At 41.9% G+C, this 19,314-nt stretch overlaps 2 pseudogenes; both read left to right on the top strand.

Annotated features, from left to right (window-relative positions):
• The first annotated feature begins 2,053 nt into the window (after positions 1–2,053).
• Positions 2,054–4,725, top strand: LOC147003248 (E3 ubiquitin-protein ligase RBBP6 pseudogene; annotated as a pseudogene).
• A 7,540-nt stretch (positions 4,726–12,265) lies between these two features.
• LOC147003249 (E3 ubiquitin-protein ligase RBBP6 pseudogene) lies at positions 12,266–14,937 on the top strand (annotated as a pseudogene).
• Positions 14,938–19,314: the final 4,377 nt, after the last annotated feature.

Here is a 19,314-nt window from a genome sequence, read left to right on the forward strand (position 1 = left end):
GAATTTCCACTGGGAAGTACTTATATTTGATACCATGTCCAATGTATTAGGGGTCAGGTGGGAATATGCCCATGGTTTCTTCCATGCTAAACAAGCAATCTACCAATGGAAGGAATTACACAGAAAGCCCTAAATTAGTGTTTAGTGTTTCTAAAAATGTGAAAATGAACATCATCTTTATTTTATATAAATCATAAAATATAGATACTAAGACAATTCAAGTCTAGAGTCATTGAGATGGCTCTGCATGTTGGCACTTGTTGCTAAGTTTGATACCCATGGTATAAAGCTAGAACAAGGTCGACCTATGAAACCAGTATATCCTACTGAATGCATGCTTCCCAGAGACACAAATTCTTCCTCTGATTAGATTGTGACAGCATCAGGGTGGGGCTCATGGATCAGCTGTTGGATTTGGTAAAGGAATTAACTCTGGTATGTAGAGAGAGGATTGAATCAGCCATGTAGCTGAGTGAATCTGCCATCTAGTTGAGTGAATCTCAGCTTTTCCTTTAAGAGTTTCATAGATACTTTTACCAAAGACTCCTCCATCTTACCAAAGATGAACTACTTCCTTCCTCTGCAACTCTACTGTCCTGTTTAAATCAAAGGTTTTGGTTTTGGGGTTTTTTGCTTGTTGGTGTTGGTTTGGTTTGCTTTGCTTTGCTTTGCTTTGGTTTTGTTGAGACAGGGTCTCACTCTGTAGCTATGGTTGGTCAAAAAGGCTAAAAGAATGCTCTGGAATTCACCAAGATCAGCCTGCCTATGCCTGTCAAGTACATACCTGACATTCACCCAAGTTTTTAAGAAAAAACCCTGAAGTGGATGATAGAGCAAGAAATTTTGAATTACCAAAGAAAAGAAGGAGAAATTAGTCACTTATAAAAATTAATCTATAAGTGACTAAATCTGTTTTTCTGTCTCTGGGGTTATGCCTGATGGTTACTTAACATTGCCACAGTATTACTATAGATCAAAATGTACCTACAATGTCAAGATACTCTTTAAGAATTAGGAATGTCAGGGGATAGAGAGATGGATCAGCAGTTAAGAGCACTGATTGCTCTTCCAAAGGTCCTGAGTTTGATTCCCAGCAATCACACGGTTGCTCACAACCATCTTTAATAGGATCTGATGCTCTCTTCTCATGTGTCTGAATACACCTACAATGTACTCATATAAATGAAATAAGTAAATCTTAAAAGACTTAGGGATGTGGTAAAAAAAATGGGCTAAATTCCATGTTCTTAACTGAGAAAATGGGAAAGACCAATTAAACAAAAAAAAAAAAAAAACTAGCAACACCACCTGGCACCCTAGAAATTGAGGCAAGAAGATTCTGAGTTCAAGGCTAGTCTGGGCTGGAGAATGAGACCTCAGAATAAGCAAGTTTAAAAAAATTAATAATAAAGAAATACCAAAATAATAAACAGGTATATCCCTTCGCAACTAAGACCAAAATAAAGTTCATATTGTTGTTCCACCTATAGGGTTGCAGATCCCTTCAGCTCCTTGGGTACTTTCTCTAGCTCTTCCATTGGGGGCCCTGTGATCCATCCAATAGCTGACTGTGAGCATCCACTTCTGTGTTTGCTAGGCCCTGGCATAAAAAGTTTGGAGCTGAGACGAAAGGATGGACCATCTAGAGACTGCCATACCAGGGGATCCATCCCATAATCAGCCTCCAAACGATGACACCATTGCATACACTAGCAAGATTTTGCTGAAAGGACCCTGATATAGCTGTCTCTTGTGAGGCTTTAGGATTCTATTCTCTAAGTTGGAGAATTTTTTTTTATTTTTTTTTATTTATTTTTTTTTTTTGCTGTTGTTAATTTATTCAGCCCCATGAATTGAGGCACAGATATGACAAGTGTGGTCTTGGATATGGACATATATTTATGGATTTAATCTACAATGACTCAACAAATCCTTTATTCTCTTACAGAATCTTTGGGAGACCTGAGCTACTTCCAACCCAAAGGACTGGGCTCCAGGATTTGCAAACATCAGCTGTCAGCTCCTTGCCTAGCCCAAGGAATCCTTTGCCACAATGTCCTGTGTGCACTATAAATTTTCCTCTAAACTCAGCTACAACACCATCACCTTTGATGGGCTCCATATCTCCCTCTTCTACTTAAAGAAGCAGATTATGGGGAGAGAAAAGCTGAAAACTGCCAATAGTGATCTGCAGATCACCAATGCAGAGACGGAAGAAGAATATACTGATGATAATGCGCTCATCCCTAAGAATTCATCTGTGATTGTCAGAAGAATTCCTGTTGTAGGTGTGAAGTCTAAAAGCAAGACATATCAAATGAGTCACACTAAACCAGTAATGGGAACTACAAAAGCAGTTAATGACTCTTCTGCATCTATTTCTCTGGCCCAGCTTATAAAGACTGCCAATCTGACTGAGGCCAATGCTTCTGAGGAAGACAAAATTAAAGCAATGATGATACAATCTGGCCGTTTATATAACCCAATCGATGACATGAAGAAAACTCCAGTAGGCTTACCACCTCCATCTTACACCTGCTTTCGTTGTGGTAAACCTGGTCATTATATTAATAATTGCCCAACAAATGGGAATAAGAACTTTGAATCTCGTCCTAGGATCAGAAAGAGCACTGGAATTCCTACAAGTTTTATGATGGAAGTGAAAGATCCTAATATGAAAGGTGCAATGCTTACAAAAACTGGGCAATATGCAATACCGACTATAAATGCAGAGGCCTATGCAATTGGGAAGAAAGAGAAACCACCCTTCTTACCAGAGGAACCATCATCATCATCTTCAGAAGAAGCTGATCCTGTCCCAGATGAGCTCTTGTGCCTCATCTGCAAAGACACTATGACTGATGCTGCTATCATCCCCTGCTGTGGAAACAGTTACTGTGATGACTGTATAAGAACAGCACTTCTGGAGTCAGATGAACATACATGTCCAACATGTCATCAAAATGATGTTTCTCCTGATGCTTTAGTTGCCAACAAGGTTTTACGACAGGCTGTTAATAACTTTAAAAATCAAACTGACTATACAAAGAGACTCGGAAAACAGGTAACTCCGTCCCCACCCCCACCATCTCCACCAAGTGCACTCATTCAGCAGAACCTGCAGCCTCCTATGAAATCTCCCACATCAAGACAGCAGGATCCTCTGAAGATTCCAGTGACATCGTCCTCAGCTCACCCAACTACTTCTGTAACCTCATTAGCTTCAAATTCATCTTCCTTGGCTCCTTCTGTGCCTGGAAAGCCATCTTCTGCCCCAGCTCCCGTGCCTGATACAACTGCAAGAGTATCTATATCAGACCATTCAGAAAAATCAGATGGACCCTTTCGGGATTCAGATAACAAATTATTACCAGCTGCCACCCTTACATCAGAACATTCAAAGGAAGCCTCTTCAATTGCTGTTACTGCTCTTGTGGAAGAAAAGTGTGGCCAGGTGCCAGTCCTTGAAACTCCACCTTTGTTGGGACAGTCGTTATTACATGAACAGTTTATCCCCACAACTGGTCCAGTAAGAATAAATGCTGCTCATCCAAGTGGTGGTCAACCAGGTTGGGAACATTCCAACAAGCTTGGGAAGCTAGTTTCTCCACCACAGCAAATGAGAAGTGAAGAGAGACGCTGTTACCGAGGAATAAAACGTGGGCGAGGCTACACTGAACCATCACAGAGCAGTCAAGGCCCACCACGACCAGCAACTCCAGTCTTTATGCCTATTCCACCACCTCTTTTGCAACCGTCTCCTCCACATATGCTTCCTCTTCCTCCAGGTGTACCTGCCCCATGGTTTCCTCCTCGGTTTCCTCCTGGCCAGCCTCCACCAGCAGGATATAGTGTCTCTCCTCCAGGATTCCCACCAGCTCCTGCCAATATATCAACAGCTTGGGTTCCATCAGGAGTTCACACTGCCCATTCAAATACCATCCCCACAACACAAGCACCTCTTTTATCCAGGGAAGAATTCTATAGAGAGCAAAAACGACTAAAGGAAGAGTCTAAATTTCCCTATAGTGGGTCATCTTATTCAAGAAGTTCATACACTGACTCAAAGTCAAGGTCTGGCTCAACACATTCAAGCTCTTACTCTCAGTCCTTCAGCAGCTCACACTCTCACTCTTCTTCACAATCATCCCCATCTTCCAGAAGAGGCAGAGGCAAGATCTGCAGTGACCGTTCATGGTCCAGATCTCATGGATATCACAGATCTATGTCAAAGTCCTCTCCCTATAGAGGATATCACTCAAGGTCCAGATCTCCTCCAGCATTTAGGGGACAGTCTCCCACTAAACTCGATGTACCTCAAGAAGAGATAGAACGCTACCAGGAATGGGAGAGGAAATACTACCAGTGGTATGAGACTAGGCAAAGGGCAAGAAGTAGGAACACAACCTAGACCCTAGGCCAATAGAGAGGACTTTTCTTCAGAGACTCTTACCTCCTAATATCAGTAATTCACCCTTCACAGGAGGGCACAGAGACTATGCTGCTGGACAAAGTCATAGAAATAGAAATCTAGGTGGCAACTATCCAGTAAAGCTTTCAACAAGAGACAGTCACATTCCAAAAGATAATCCAAAATCGACAGAGAAGAAGAGTCAAAATGTTCCTGTAGACAGCAAAGGAAACAAGAATATGTTGGACATCAGTGGGAGGAGAGGCCCTTGGGGCTGTACTGTCATAGAGACAGGAGGAGGGGTGGTAAGATAGTGGGTTCCTGGAGGGGAGACCTGGAAAGGGGAATGCATTTGAAATGTAAATAAAGTAAATACCCAATTCCAGCACCTGTTTTCCTGTGTTTGTCTGTATTTCTTTCCATGAGTTATTGATAATCCTCCTAAAGCACTCTACTATATACATGAGATAGGATTTTTAGACAGATTCTGGTTTTCCAGGTGTGTGGATGTATTCAGGGCTTGCTGTGGTGGGAGAACTGTGTTCTGATGATGCCCATGTATGTATTTTGGCTTCTGTTGCTTACTTTCTTGACCTTGCCTTTTACCACATGGATATCCCTGGTGTTTGTTGGTCTGTGTGACTGTCTGGGGTCCACCTCTTTTGTCCCTGGGTTGCTTCAGGTCTCCTGGTTGGACCACAACCCTGGCTGTAGCAGACCACTTGTGGGGCCTTCCAACTGGGGACTCCACACAGGGACAGAGAAGCTGTTGATCTGTTGCCCTGGCTGCAGTAGATCTCCTGGGAGGTCTTCAGACTATTGGGTCTTCAGTGGAGCAGTCAAGCTGTTGTCCAACTGCTGTGAATTCAGCTAATCCTCAACTGCTCTGAGTGCAGGGGGTCCTCAGCAGTTCAACTGCTCTGAGGTCCCTCTAGGATGGGTCTGTATATGGTGTCTTCACAAGAGTAGACTATAGACAATGCTTATAGGATCCCATGTGAGTTCTTGGAACCAAACAGGTCCTTAGCAAGAGTGGTAAGTGTGCTTACTGCTGAGCCATCTCAGCCCCAGGGTTCAATGAAGAGCCACGGGAAGGACCAGCACAGAAGAGAACACAGTAAGTCACAGATCAGCAAAGCTAGTGAGTCTATTCGGTGAGCAGAAAAGCGTATTGCAATGTGTGAGAAGGATTATGGGAAGGATCTTACCTAAGAGCCACAGGAATTTATGTGAGGCTGATATATGACCTGGATGACTTATGCTGATACCCATGGATGTCAGCTGCTAAGTGACAGAAACCAATCAAAACAACTAGAAGGGGCCAATTCTCTTTTCTGGAACCCTTTATTCCTTAACTAGCTATCCTGTTTCAATGCAGTGTCAATTTATGACTTTAGCTTTTAGTATGCTGAGCTTCCTGTCTTCCCTTTTCTCCTCTGAGACACTCTCATGTAGCAGGCTAGACTCAACTTAGCTAGCTGAGGCTGATAGAGGGTGCCTAGGATGACTACTCTTGGTTATCAACTTGATTACATCAACTCCATTAACTAAATTGAGGGCACACCTGGGAGGAATTTTTACATTGAACTTGAAGTAGGAAAATACACTTCAAATTTTTTTTTGTAATTTTATTTTAATATTTTTTGAATTACGTATTTATTTTCCTCAATTACATGTCCAATGGTATCCCAAAAGTCCCCCCTACCCAGACCCCCCATCCCCCTACCCACCTATTCCCACTTTTTGGCCCTGGCGTTCCCTGTACTGGGGCATATAAAGTTTGTGTGTCCAATGGGCCTCTCTTTCCAGTGATGGCCGACTAGGCCATCTTTTGATACATATGCAGCTAGACTCAAGAGCTCTGGGGTACTGGTTCGTTCATAATGTTGTTGCACCTACGGGGTGGCAGATCTCCTTAGCCCCTTGGACACTTTCTCTAGCTCCTCCATTGGGGGCCCTGTGATCCATCCAATAGCTGACTGTGAGCATCCACTTATCTGTTTGCCTGGCCCCGGCCTAGTCTCACAAGAGACAGCTGTATCAGGGTCACCTGAATTGTTGATCTTAGCCATTCTTACTGGTGTGAGATGGAATCTCAGGGTTGTTTTGATTTGCATTTCTCTGATGATTAAGGATGCTGAAACATTTTTTCAGGTGCTTCTCAGCCATTCGGTATTCCTCAGGTGAGAATTCTTTGTTTAGCTCTGAGCCCCATTTTTTAAATGGGGTTATTTGATTTTCTGCAGTCCACCTTCTTGTGTTCTTTATATATATTGGATATTAGTCCCCTATCTGATTTAGGATTGGTAAAGATCCTTTCCCAATCTGTCTGTGGCCTTTTTGTCTTGTTGACAGTGTCTTTTGACTAGCTGAAGCTTTGCAGTTTCATGAGGTCCTATTTGTCAATACTCGATCTTACAGCACAAGCCATTGCTGTTCTATTCAGGAATTTTTCCCCTGTGCCCATATCTTCGAAGCTTTTCCCCACTTTCTCCTCTATAAGTTTCAGTGTCTCTGGTTTTATGTGGAGTTCCTTGATCCACTTAGATTTGACCTTAGTACAAGGAGATAGGGATGGATCCATTCACATTCTTCTACATGATAACCACCAGTTGTGCCAGCACCATTTGTTGAAAATGCTGTCTTTCTTCCACCGGATGGTTTTAGCTCCCTGGTCGAAGATCAAGTGACCTTAGGTGTGTGGGTTCATCTCTGGGTCTTCAATTCTATTCCATTGGTCTACTTGTCTGTCGCTATAACAGTACCATGCAGTTTTTCTCACAATTGCTCTGTAGTACAGCTTTAGGTCAGGCATGGTGATTCCACCAGAGGTTCTTTTATCCTTGAGAAGAGTTTTTTGCTATCCTTGGTTTTTTGTTATTCCAGATGAATCTGCCGATTGCTCTTTCTAGTTCGTTGAAGAATTGAGTTGGAATTTTGACGGGGATTACATTGAATCTGTAGATTGCTTTTGGCAAGATAGCCATTTTTACAATATTGATCCTGCCAATCCATGAGCATGGGAGATCTTTCCATCTTCTTAGATCTTCTTTGATTTCTTTCATCAGAGACTTGAAGTTCTTATCATACAGATCTTTCACTTCCTTAGTTAGAGTCACGCCCTGATATTTTATATTATTTGTGACTATTGAGAAGGGTGTTGTTTCCCTAATTTCTTCCTCAGCCTGTTTATTCTTTGTGTAGAGAAAGGCCATTGACTTGTTTGAGTTAATTTTATATCCAGCTACTTCACCGAAGCTGTTTATCAGGTTTAGGAGTTCTCTGGTGGAAATTTTAGGGTCACTGATATATACTATCATATCATCTGCAAAAAGTGATATTTTGACTTCATCTTTTCCAATTTGTATCCCCTTGACCTCCTTTTGTTGTCGAATTGCTCTGGCTAGGACTTTGAGTACAATGTTGAAGAGGTAGGGAGAAAGTGGGATGCCTTGTCTAGTCCCTGATTTTAGTGGGATTGCTTCCAGCTTCTCACCATTTACTTTGATGTTGGCTACTGGTTTGCTCTAGATTGCTTTTATCATGTTTAGGTAAGGGCCTTGACTTCCTGATCTTTCCAAGACTTTTATCATGAATGGGTGTTGGATCTTGTCTAATGCTTTTTCCGCATCTAAGGAGATGATCCTGTGGTTTTTGATTTTGAGTTTGCTTATATAATGGATTACGTGGATGGATTTCCGTATATTAAACCATCCCTGCATCCCTGGAATAAAACCTACTTGGTCAGGATGGATGATGGTTTTAATGTGTTCTTGGATTCGGTTAGCTAGAATTTTATTGAGTATTTCTGCATGGATATGCATAAGGGAAATTGGTCTGAAGTTCTCTATCTCTGTTGGATCTTTCTGTGGTTTAGGTATCAGAGTAATTGTGGCTTCATAGAATGAGTTGGGTAGAGTACCTTCTACTTCTATTTTGTGGAATAGATTGTGCAGAACTGGAATTAGGTCTTCTTTGAAGGTCTGATAGAACTCTGCACTAAACCCATCTGGTCCTGGGCTTTTTTTGGCTGGGAGACTATTAATGACTGCTTCTATTTCTTTAGGGGATATGGGACTGTTTAGATCGTTAACTTGATCCTGATTTAACTTTGGTACCTGGTATCTGTCTAGAAATTTGTCCATTTCGTCCAGGTTTTCCAGTTTTCTTGAGTATAGCCTTTTGTAGAAGGATCTGATGGTGTTTTGGATTTCTTCAGGATCTGTTGTTATGTCTCCCTTTTCATTTCTGATTTTGTTAATTAGGATGCTGTCCCTGTGCCCGCTAGTGAGTCTAGCTAAGGGTTTATCTATCTTGTTGATTTTCTCAAAGAACCAGCTCCTCCTTTGGTTGATTCTTTGAACAGTTCTTCTTGTTTCCACTTGGTTGATTTCACCCCTGAGTTTGATTATTTCCTGCCTTCTACTCCTCTTGGGTGAATTTGCATCCTTTTTTTCTAGAGCTATTAGGTGTGTTGTCAAGCTGCTAGTATGTACTCCTCTCTCTAGTTTCTTTTGGGAGGCACTCAGAGCTTTGAGTTTCCCTCTTAGAAATGCTTTCATTGTGTCCCATAGGTTTGGGCATGTTGTGGCTTCATTTTCATTAAACTCTAATAAGCCTTTAATTTCTTTCTTTATTCCTTCCTTGACCAAGGTATCACTGAGAAGAGTGTTGTTCATTTTCCACGTGAATGTTGGCTTTCTACTATTTATGTTGTTATTGAAGATCATCCTTAGTCCATGGTGGTCTGATAGGATTCATGGGACAATTTCAATATTTCTGTATCTGTTGTGGCCTGTTTTGTGACCAATTATATGGTCAATTTTGGAGAAGGTCCCGTGAGGTGCTGAGTAGAAGGTATATCCTTTGGTTTTAGGACAAAATGTTCTGTAGATATCTGTTAAGTCCATTTGTTTCATCACTTCTGTTAGTTTCACCGTGTCCCTGTTTAGTTTCTGTTTCCACGATGTGTCCATTGATGAAAGTGGTGTGTTGAAGTCTCCCACCATTATCGTGTGCGGTACAATGTGTGCTTGGAGCTTTACTAAAGTGTCTCTAATGAATGTGGTTGCCCTTGCATTTGGAGCATAGATATTCAGAATTGAGAGTTCCTCTTGGAGGATTTTGTAATTTTCATTTTATTTATTTCATGTGCATTGGTGATTTGCCTGTATCAATGTCTGTTGTGAGAGTGTCTGATTCTTCTGGAATTGAAGATATAGAGGGTTGATGATTGTGAGCTGCCTTGTAGTTGCTGGGAATTGAAGCCAGGCCCGCTGGAAGAACAGTCAAGTGATTTAACTACAGAGTCGTGTCTTCCATGCGTTTAATCCTCATCTTGAGATAAGAAGACACACCCTTATTTTAGGCCACACCCTCTGCACTTAACCTAAATAAATAGGACATGGAAGAAGGAAACTTTTGCATTTTGCTCTTGGTTGGCTGGCAAGTGTGTTCCTTCTCTGGCATCAGAGCCTATTTCTTCGGGATTACAGCTTTTACTGAAGACCAGCTGAGATACTGACAGAGAAACTTTGGATTCTTGGACTTTCCATTCAGACATCTCTGGATTAGCTGGAGAATATCCTGTAAGTAATTCTAAAAAATGCTGTGCTCATGTGTGTATGTGTGTGTTGGTGGGGTGGCTGTGGGTGGAGAGAGAGACAGAGAGAGAGGGAGAGAGAGAGAGAGAGAGAGAGAGAGAGAGAGAGAGAGAGAGAGAGAAAGAGAGAGAAAGATTCATAATATAAGTTCTGTTACTCTAGAGAACCCTCACTCATACAATGACTTTTACCTTGCATTGAATTTCCACTGGGAAGTACTTATATTTGATACCATGTCCAATGTATTAGGGGTCAGGTGGGAATATGCCCATGGTTTCTTCCATGCTAAACAAGCAATCTACCAATGGAAGGAATTACACAGAAAGCCCTAAATTAGTGTTTAGTGTTTCTAAAAATGTGAAAATGAACATCGTCTTTATTTTATATAAATCATAAAATATAGATACTAAGACAATTCAAGTCTAGAGTCATTGAGATGGCTCTGCATGTTGGCACTTGTTGCTAAGTTTGATACCCATGGTATAAAGCTAGAACCAGGTCGACCTATGAAACCAGAATATCCTACTGAATGCATGCTTCCCAGAGACACAAATTCTTCCTCTGATTAGATTGTGACAGCATCAGGGTGGGGCTCATGGATCAGCTGTTGGATTTGGTAAAGGAATTAACTCTGGTATGTAGAGAGAGGATTGAATCAGCCATGTAGCTGAGTGAATCTGCCATCTAGTTGAGTGAATCTCAGCTTTTCCTTTAAGAGTTTCATAGATACTTTTACCAAAGACTCCTCCATCTTACCAAAGATGAACTACTTCCTTCCTCTGCAACTCTACTGTCCTGTTTAAATCAAAGGTTTTGGTTTTGGGGTTTTTTGCTTGTTGGTGTTGGTGTTGGTTTGGTTTGCTTTGCTTTGCTTTGCTTTGGTTTTGTTGAGACAGGGTCTCACTCTGTAGCTATGGTTGGTCAAAAAGGCTAAAAGAATGCTCTGGAATTCACCAAGATCAGCCTGCCTATGCCTGTCAAGTACATACCTGACATTCACCCAAGTTTTTAAGAAAAAACCCTGAAGTGGATGATAGAGCAAGAAATTTTGAATTACCAAAGAAAAGAAGGAGAAATTAGTCACTTATAAAAATTAATCTATAAGTGACTAAATCTGTGTTTCTGTCTCTGGGGTTATGCCTGATGGTTACTTAACATTGCCACAGTATTACTATAGATCAAAATGTACCTACAATGTCAAGATACTCTTTAAGAATTAGGAATGTCAGGGGATAGAGAGATGGATCAGCAGTTAAGAGCACTGATTGCTCTTCCAAAGGTCCTGAGTTTGATTCCCAGCAATCACACGGTTGCTCACAACCATCTTTAATAGGATCTGATGCTCTCTTCTCATGTGTCTGAATACACCTACAATGTACTCATATAAATGAAATAAGTAAATCTTAAAAGACTTAGGGATGTGGTAAAAAAATGGGCTAAATTCCATGTTCTTAACTGAGAAAATGGGAAAGACCAATTAAACAAAAAAAAAAAACCTAGCAACACCACCTGGCACCCTAGAAATTGAGGCAAGAAGATTCTGAGTTCAAGGCTAGTCTGGGCTGGAGAATGAGACCTCAGAATAAGCAAGTTTAAAAAAATTAATAATAAAGAAATACCAAAATAATAAACAGGTATATCCCTTCGCAACTAAGACCAAAATAAAGTTCATATTGTTGTTCCACCTATAGGGTTGCAGATCCCTTCAGCTCCTTGGGTACTTTCTCTAGCTCTTCCATTGGGGGCCCTGTGATCCATCCAATAGCTGACTGTGAGCATCCACTTCTGTGTTTGCTAGGCCCTGGCATAAAAAGTTTGGAGCTGAGACGAAAGGATGGACCATCTAGAGACTGCCATACCAGGGGATCCATCCCATAATCAGCCTCCAAACGATGACACCATTGCATACACTAGCAAGATTTTGCTGAAAGGACCCTGATATAGCTGTCTCTTGTGAGGCTTTAGGATTCTATTCTCTAAGTTGGAGAATTTTTTTTTATTTTTTTTTTATTTTTTTTTTTTGCTGTTGTTAATTTATTCAGCCCCATGAATTGAGGCACAGATATGACAAGTGTGGTCTTGGATATGGACATATATTTATGGATTTAATCTACAATGACTCAACAAATCCTTTATTCTCTTACAGAATCTTTGGGAGACCTGAGCTACTTCCAACCCAAAGGACTGGGCTCCAGGATTTGCAAACATCAGCTGTCAGCTCCTTGCCTAGCCCAAGGAATCCTTTGCCACAATGTCCTGTGTGCACTATAAATTTTCCTCTAAACTCAGCTACAACACCATCACCTTTGATGGGCTCCATATCTCCCTCTTCTACTTAAAGAAGCAGATTATGGGGAGAGAAAAGCTGAAAACTGCCAATAGTGATCTGCAGATCACCAATGCAGAGACGGAAGAAGAATATACTGATGATAATGCGCTCATCCCTAAGAATTCATCTGTGATTGTCAGAAGAATTCCTGTTGTAGGTGTGAAGTCTAAAAGCAAGACATATCAAATGAGTCACACTAAACCAGTAATGGGAACTACAAAAGCAGTTAATGACTCTTCTGCATCTATTTCTCTGGCCCAGCTTATAAAGACTGCCAATCTGACTGAGGCCAATGCTTCTGAGGAAGACAAAATTAAAGCAATGATGATACAATCTGGCCGTTTATATAACCCAATCGATGACATGAAGAAAACTCCAGTAGGCTTACCACCTCCATCTTACACCTGCTTTCGTTGTGGTAAACCTGGTCATTATATTAATAATTGCCCAACAAATGGGAATAAGAACTTTGAATCTCGTCCTAGGATCAGAAAGAGCACTGGAATTCCTACAAGTTTTATGATGGAAGTGAAAGATCCTAATATGAAAGGTGCAATGCTTACAAAAACTGGGCAATATGCAATACCGACTATAAATGCAGAGGCCTATGCAATTGGGAAGAAAGAGAAACCACCCTTCTTACCAGAGGAACCATCATCATCATCTTCAGAAGAAGCTGATCCTGTCCCAGATGAGCTCTTGTGCCTCATCTGCAAAGACACTATGACTGATGCTGCTATCATCCCCTGCTGTGGAAACAGTTACTGTGATGACTGTATAAGAACAGCACTTCTGGAGTCAGATGAACATACATGTCCAACATGTCATCAAAATGATGTTTCTCCTGATGCTTTAGTTGCCAACAAGGTTTTACGACAGGCTGTTAATAACTTTAAAAATCAAACTGACTATACAAAGAGACTCGGAAAACAGGTAACTCCGTCCCCACCCCCACCATCTCCACCAAGTGCACTCATTCAGCAGAACCTGCAGCCTCCTATGAAATCTCCCACATCAAGACAGCAGGATCCTCTGAAGATTCCAGTGACATCGTCCTCAGCTCACCCAACTACTTCTGTAACCTCATTAGCTTCAAATTCATCTTCCTTGGCTCCTTCTGTGCCTGGAAAGCCATCTTCTGCCCCAGCTCCCGTGCCTGATACAACTGCAAGAGTATCTATATCAGACCATTCAGAAAAATCAGATGGACCCTTTCGGGATTCAGATAACAAATTATTACCAGCTGCCACCCTTACATCAGAACATTCAAAGGAAGCCTCTTCAATTGCTGTTACTGCTCTTGTGGAAGAAAAGTGTGGCCAGGTGCCAGTCCTTGAAACTCCACCTTTGTTGGGACAGTCGTTATTACATGAACAGTTTATCCCCACAACTGGTCCAGTAAGAATAAATGCTGCTCATCCAAGTGGTGGTCAACCAGGTTGGGAACATTCCAACAAGCTTGGGAAGCTAGTTTCTCCACCACAGCAAATGAGAAGTGAAGAGAGACGCTGTTACCGAGGAATAAAACGTGGGCGAGGCTACACTGAACCATCACAGAGCAGTCAAGGCCCACCACGACCAGCAACTCCAGTCTTTATGCCTATTCCACCACCTCTTTTGCAACCGTCTCCTCCACATATGCTTCCTCTTCCTCCAGGTGTACCTGCCCCACGGTTTCCTCCTCGGTTTCCTCCTGGCCAGCCTCCACCAGCAGGATATAGTGTCTCTCCTCCAGGATTCCCACCAGCTCCTGCCAATATATCAACAGCTTGGGTTCCATCAGGAGTTCACACTGCCCATTCAAATACCATCCCCACAACACAAGCACCTCTTTTATCCAGGGAAGAATTCTATAGAGAGCAAAAACGACTAAAGGAAGAGTCTAAATTTCCCTATAGTGGGTCATCTTATTCAAGAAGTTCATACACTGACTCAAAGTCAAGGTCTGGCTCAACACATTCAAGCTCTTACTCTCAGTCCTTCAGCAGCTCACACTCTCACTCTTCTTCACAATCATCCCCATCTTCCAGAAGAGGCAGAGGCAAGATCTGCAGTGACCGTTCATGGTCCAGATCTCATGGATATCACAGATCTATGTCAAAGTCCTCTCCCTATAGAGGATATCACTCAAGGTCCAGATCTCCTCCAGCATTTAGGGGACAGTCTCCCACTAAACTCGATGTACCTCAAGAAGAGATAGAACGCTACCAGGAATGGGAGAGGAAATACTACCAGTGGTATGAGACTAGGCAAAGGGCAAGAAGTAGGAACACAACCTAGACCCTAGGCCAATAGAGAGGACTTTTCTTCAGAGACTCTTACCTCCTAATATCAGTAATTCACCCTTCACAGGAGGGCACAGAGACTATGCTGCTGGACAAAGTCATAGAAATAGAAATCTAGGTGGCAACTATCCAGTAAAGCTTTCAACAAGAGACAGTCACATTCCAAAAGATAATCCAAAATCGACAGAGAAGAAGAGTCAAAATGTTCCTGTAGACAGCAAAGGAAACAAGAATATGTTGGACATCAGTGGGAGGAGAGGCCCTTGGGGCTGTACTGTCATAGAGACAGGAGGAGGGGTGGTAAGATAGTGGGTTCCTGGAGGGGAGACCTGGAAAGGGGAATGCATTTGAAATGTAAATAAAGTAAATACCCAATTCCAGCACCTGTTTTCCTGTGTTTGTCTGTATTTCTTTCCATGAGTTATTGATAATCCTCCTAAAGCACTCTACTATATACATGAGATAGGATTTTTAGACAGATTCTGGTTTTCCAGGTGTGTGGATGTATTCAGGGCTTGCTGTGGTGGGAGAACTGTGTTCTGATGATGCCCATGTATGTATTTTGGCTTCTGTTGCTTACTTTCTTGACCTTGCCTTTTACCACATGGATATCCCTGGTGTTTGTTGGTCTGTGTGACTGTCTGGGGTCCACCTCTTTTGTCCCTGGGTTGCTTCAGGTCTCCTGGTTGGACCACAACCCTGGCTGTAGCAGACCACTTGTGGGGCCTTCCAACTGGGGACTCCACACAGGGACAGAGAAGCTGTTGATCTGTTGCCCTGGCTGCAGTAGATCTCCTGGGAGGTCTTCAGACTATTGGGTCTTCAGTGGAGCAGTCAAGCTGTTGTCCAACTGCTGTGAATTCAGCTAATCCTCAACTGCTCTGAGTGCAGGGGGTCCTCAGCAGTTCAACTGCTCTGAGGTCCCTCTAGGATGGGTCTGTATATGGTGTCTTCACAAGAGTAGACTATAGACAATGCTTATAGGATCCCATGTGAGTTCTTGGAACCAAACAGGTCCTTAGCAAGAGTGGTAAGTGTGCTTACTGCTGAGCCATCTCAGCCCCAGGGTTCAATGAAGAGCCACGGGAAGGACCAGCACAGAAGAGAACACAGTAAGTCACAGATCAGCAAAGCTAGTGAGTCTATTCGGTGAGCAGAAAAGCGTATTGCAATGTGTGAGAAGGATTATGGGAAGGATCTTACCTAAGAGCCACAGGAATTTATGTGAGGCTGATATATGACCTGGATGACTTATGCTGATACCCATGGATGTCAGCTGCTAAGTGACAGAAACCAATCAAAACAACTAGAAGGGGCCAATTCTCTTTTCTGGAACCCTTTATTCCTTAACTAGCTATCCTGTTTCAATGCAGTGTCAATTTATGACTTTAGCTTTTAGTATGCTGAGCTTCCTGTCTTCCCTTTTCTCCTCTGAGACACTCTCATGTAGCAGGCTAGACTCAACTTAGCTAGCTGAGGCTGATAGAGGGTGCCTAGGATGACTACTCTTGGTTATCAACTTGATTACATCAACTCCATTAACTAAATTGAGGGCACACCTGGGAGGAATTTTTACATTGAACTTGAAGTAGGAAAATACACTTCAAATTTTTTTTTTGTAATTTTATTTTAATATTTTTTGAATTACGTATTTATTTTCCTCAATTACATGTCCAATGGTATCCCAAAAGTCCCCCCTACCCAGACCCCCCATCCCCCTACCCACCTATTCCCACTTTTTGGCCCTGGCGTTCCCTGTACTGGGGCATATAAAGTTTGTGTGTCCAATGGGCCTCTCTTTCCAGTGATGGCCGACTAGGCCATCTTTTGATACATATGCAGCTAGACTCAAGAGCTCTGGTGTACTGGTTCTTTCATAATGTTGTTGCACCTACGGGGTGGCAGATCTCCTTAGCCCCTTGGACACTTTCTCTAGCTCCTCCATTGGGGGCCCTGTGATCCATCCAATAGCTGACTGTGAGCATCCACTTATGTGTTTGCCTGGCCCCGGCCTAGTCTCACAAGAGACAGCTGTATCAGGGTCACCTGAATTGTTGATCTTAGCCATTCTTACTGGTGTGAGATGGAATCTCAGGGTTGTTTTGATTTGCATTTCTCTGATGATTAAGGATGCTGAAACATTTTTCAGGTGCTTCTCAGCCATTCGGTATTCCTCAGGTGAGAATTCTTTGTTTAGCTCTGAGCCCCATTTTTTAATGGGGTTATTTGATTTTCTGCAGTCCACCTTCTTGTGTTCTTTATATATATTGGATATTAGTCCCCTATCTGATTTAGGATTGGTAAAGATCCTTTCCCAATCTGTCTGTGGCCTTTTTGTCTTGTTGACAGTGTCTTTTGACTAGCTGAAGCTTTGCAGTTTCATGAGGTCCTATTTGTCAATACTCGATCTTACAGCACAAGCCATTGCTGTTCTATTCAGGAATTTTTCCCCTGTGCCCATATCTTCGAAGCTTTTCCCCACTTTCTCCTCTATAAGTTTCAGTGTCTCTGGTTTTATGTGGAGTTCCTTGATCCACTTAGATTTGACCTTAGTACAAGGAGATAGGGATGGATCCATTCACATTCTTCTACATGATAACCACCAGTTGTGCCAGCACCATTTGTTGAAAATGCTGTCTTTCTTCCACCGGATGGTTTTAGCTCCCTGGTCGAAGATCAAGTGACCTTAGGTGTGTGGGTTCATCTCTGGGTCTTCAATTCTATTCCATTGGTCTACTTGTCTGTCGCTATAACAGTACCATGCAGTTTTTCTCACAATTGCTCTGTAGTACAGCTTTAGGTCAGGCATGGTGATTCCACCAGAGGTTCTTTTATCCTTGAGAAGAGTTTTTGCTATCCTTGGTTTTTTGTTATTCCAGATGAATCTGCCGATTGCTCTTTCTAGTTCGTTGAAGAATTGAGTTGGAATTTTGACGGGGATTACATTGAATCTGTAGATTGCTTTTGGCAAGATAGCCATTTTTACAATATTGATCCTGCCAATCCATGAGCATGGGAGATCTTTCCATCTTCTTAGATCTTCTTTGATTTCTTTCATCAGAGACTTGAAGTTCTTATCATACAGATCTTTCACTTCCTTAGTTAGAGTCACGCCCTGATATTTTATATTATTTGTGACTATTGAGAAGGGTGTTGTTTCCCTAATTTCTTCCTCAGCCTGTTTATTCTTTGTGTAGAGAAAGGCCATTGACTTGTTTGAGTTAATTTTATATCCAGCTACTTCACCGAAGCTGTTTATCAGGTTTAGGAGTTCTCTGGTGGAAATTTTAGGGTCACTGATATATACTATCATATCATCTGCAGAAAGTGATATTTTGACTTCATCTTTTCCAATTTGTATCCCCTTGACCTCCTTTTGTTGTCGAATTGCTCTGGCTAGGACTTTGAGTACAATGTTGAAGAGGTAGGGAGAAAGTGGGATGCCTTGTCTAGTCCCTGATTTTAGTGGGATTGCTTCCAGCTTCTCACCATTTACTTTGATGTTGGCTACTGGTTTGCTCTAGATTGCTTTTATCATGTTTAGGTAAGGGCCTTGACTTCCTGATCTTTCCAAGACTTTTATCATGAATGGGTGTTGGATCTTGTCTAATGCTTTTTCCGCATCTAAGGAGATGATCCTGTGGTTTTTGATTTTGAGTTTGCTTATATAATGGATTACGTGGATGGATTTCCGTATATTAAACCATCCCTGCATCCCTGGAATAAAACCTACTTGGTCAGGATGGATGATGGTTTTAATGTGTTCTTGGATTCGGTTAGCTAGAATTTTATTGAGTATTTCTGCATGGATATGCATAAGGGAAATTGGTCTGAAGTTCTCTATCTCTGTTGGATCTTTCTGTGGTTTAGGTATCAGAGTAATTGTGGCTTCATAGAATGAGTTGGGTAGAGTACCTTCTACTTCTATTTTGTGGAATAGATTGTGCAGAACTGGAATTAGGTCTTCTTTGAAGGTCTGATAGAACTCTGCACTAAACCCATCTGGTCCTGGGCTTTTTTTGGCTGGGAGACTATTAATGACTGCTTCTATTTCTTTAGGGGATATGGGACTGTTTAGATCGTTAACTTGATCCTGATTTAACTTTGGTACCTGGTATCTGTCTAGAAATTTGTCCATTTCGTCCAGGTTTTCCAGTTTTCTTGAGTATAGCCTTTTGTAGAAGGATCTGATGGTGTTTTGGATTTCTTCAGGATCTGTTGTTATGTCTCCCTTTTCATTTCTGATTTTGTTAATTAGGATGCTGTCCCTGTGCCCGCTAGTGAGTCTAGCTAAGGGTTTATCTATCTTGTTGATTTTCTCAAAGAACCAGCTCCTCCTTTGGTTGATTCTTTGAACAGTTCTTCTTGTTTCCACTTGGTTGATTTCACCCCTGAGTTTGATTATTTCCTGCCTTCTACTCCTCTTGGGTGAATTTGCATCCTTTTTTTCTAGAGCTATTAGGTGTGTTGTCAAGCTGCTAGTATGTGCTCCTCTCTCTAGTTTCTTTTGGGAGGCACTCAGAGCTTTGAGTTTCCCTCTTAGAAATGCTTTCATTGTGTCCCATAGGTTTGGGCATGTTGTGGCTTCATTTTCATTAAACTCTAATAAGCCTTTAATTTCTTTCTTTATTCCTTCCTTGACCAAGGTATCACTGAGAAGAGTGTTGTTCATTTTCCACGTGAATG

This window comes from Mus caroli, unplaced genomic scaffold (genome assembly GCF_978045245.1).
Source record: "Mus caroli unplaced genomic scaffold, Mus_caroli_1 scaffold_8, whole genome shotgun sequence".
NCBI lineage: Eukaryota > Metazoa > Chordata > Mammalia > Rodentia > Muridae > Mus > Mus caroli.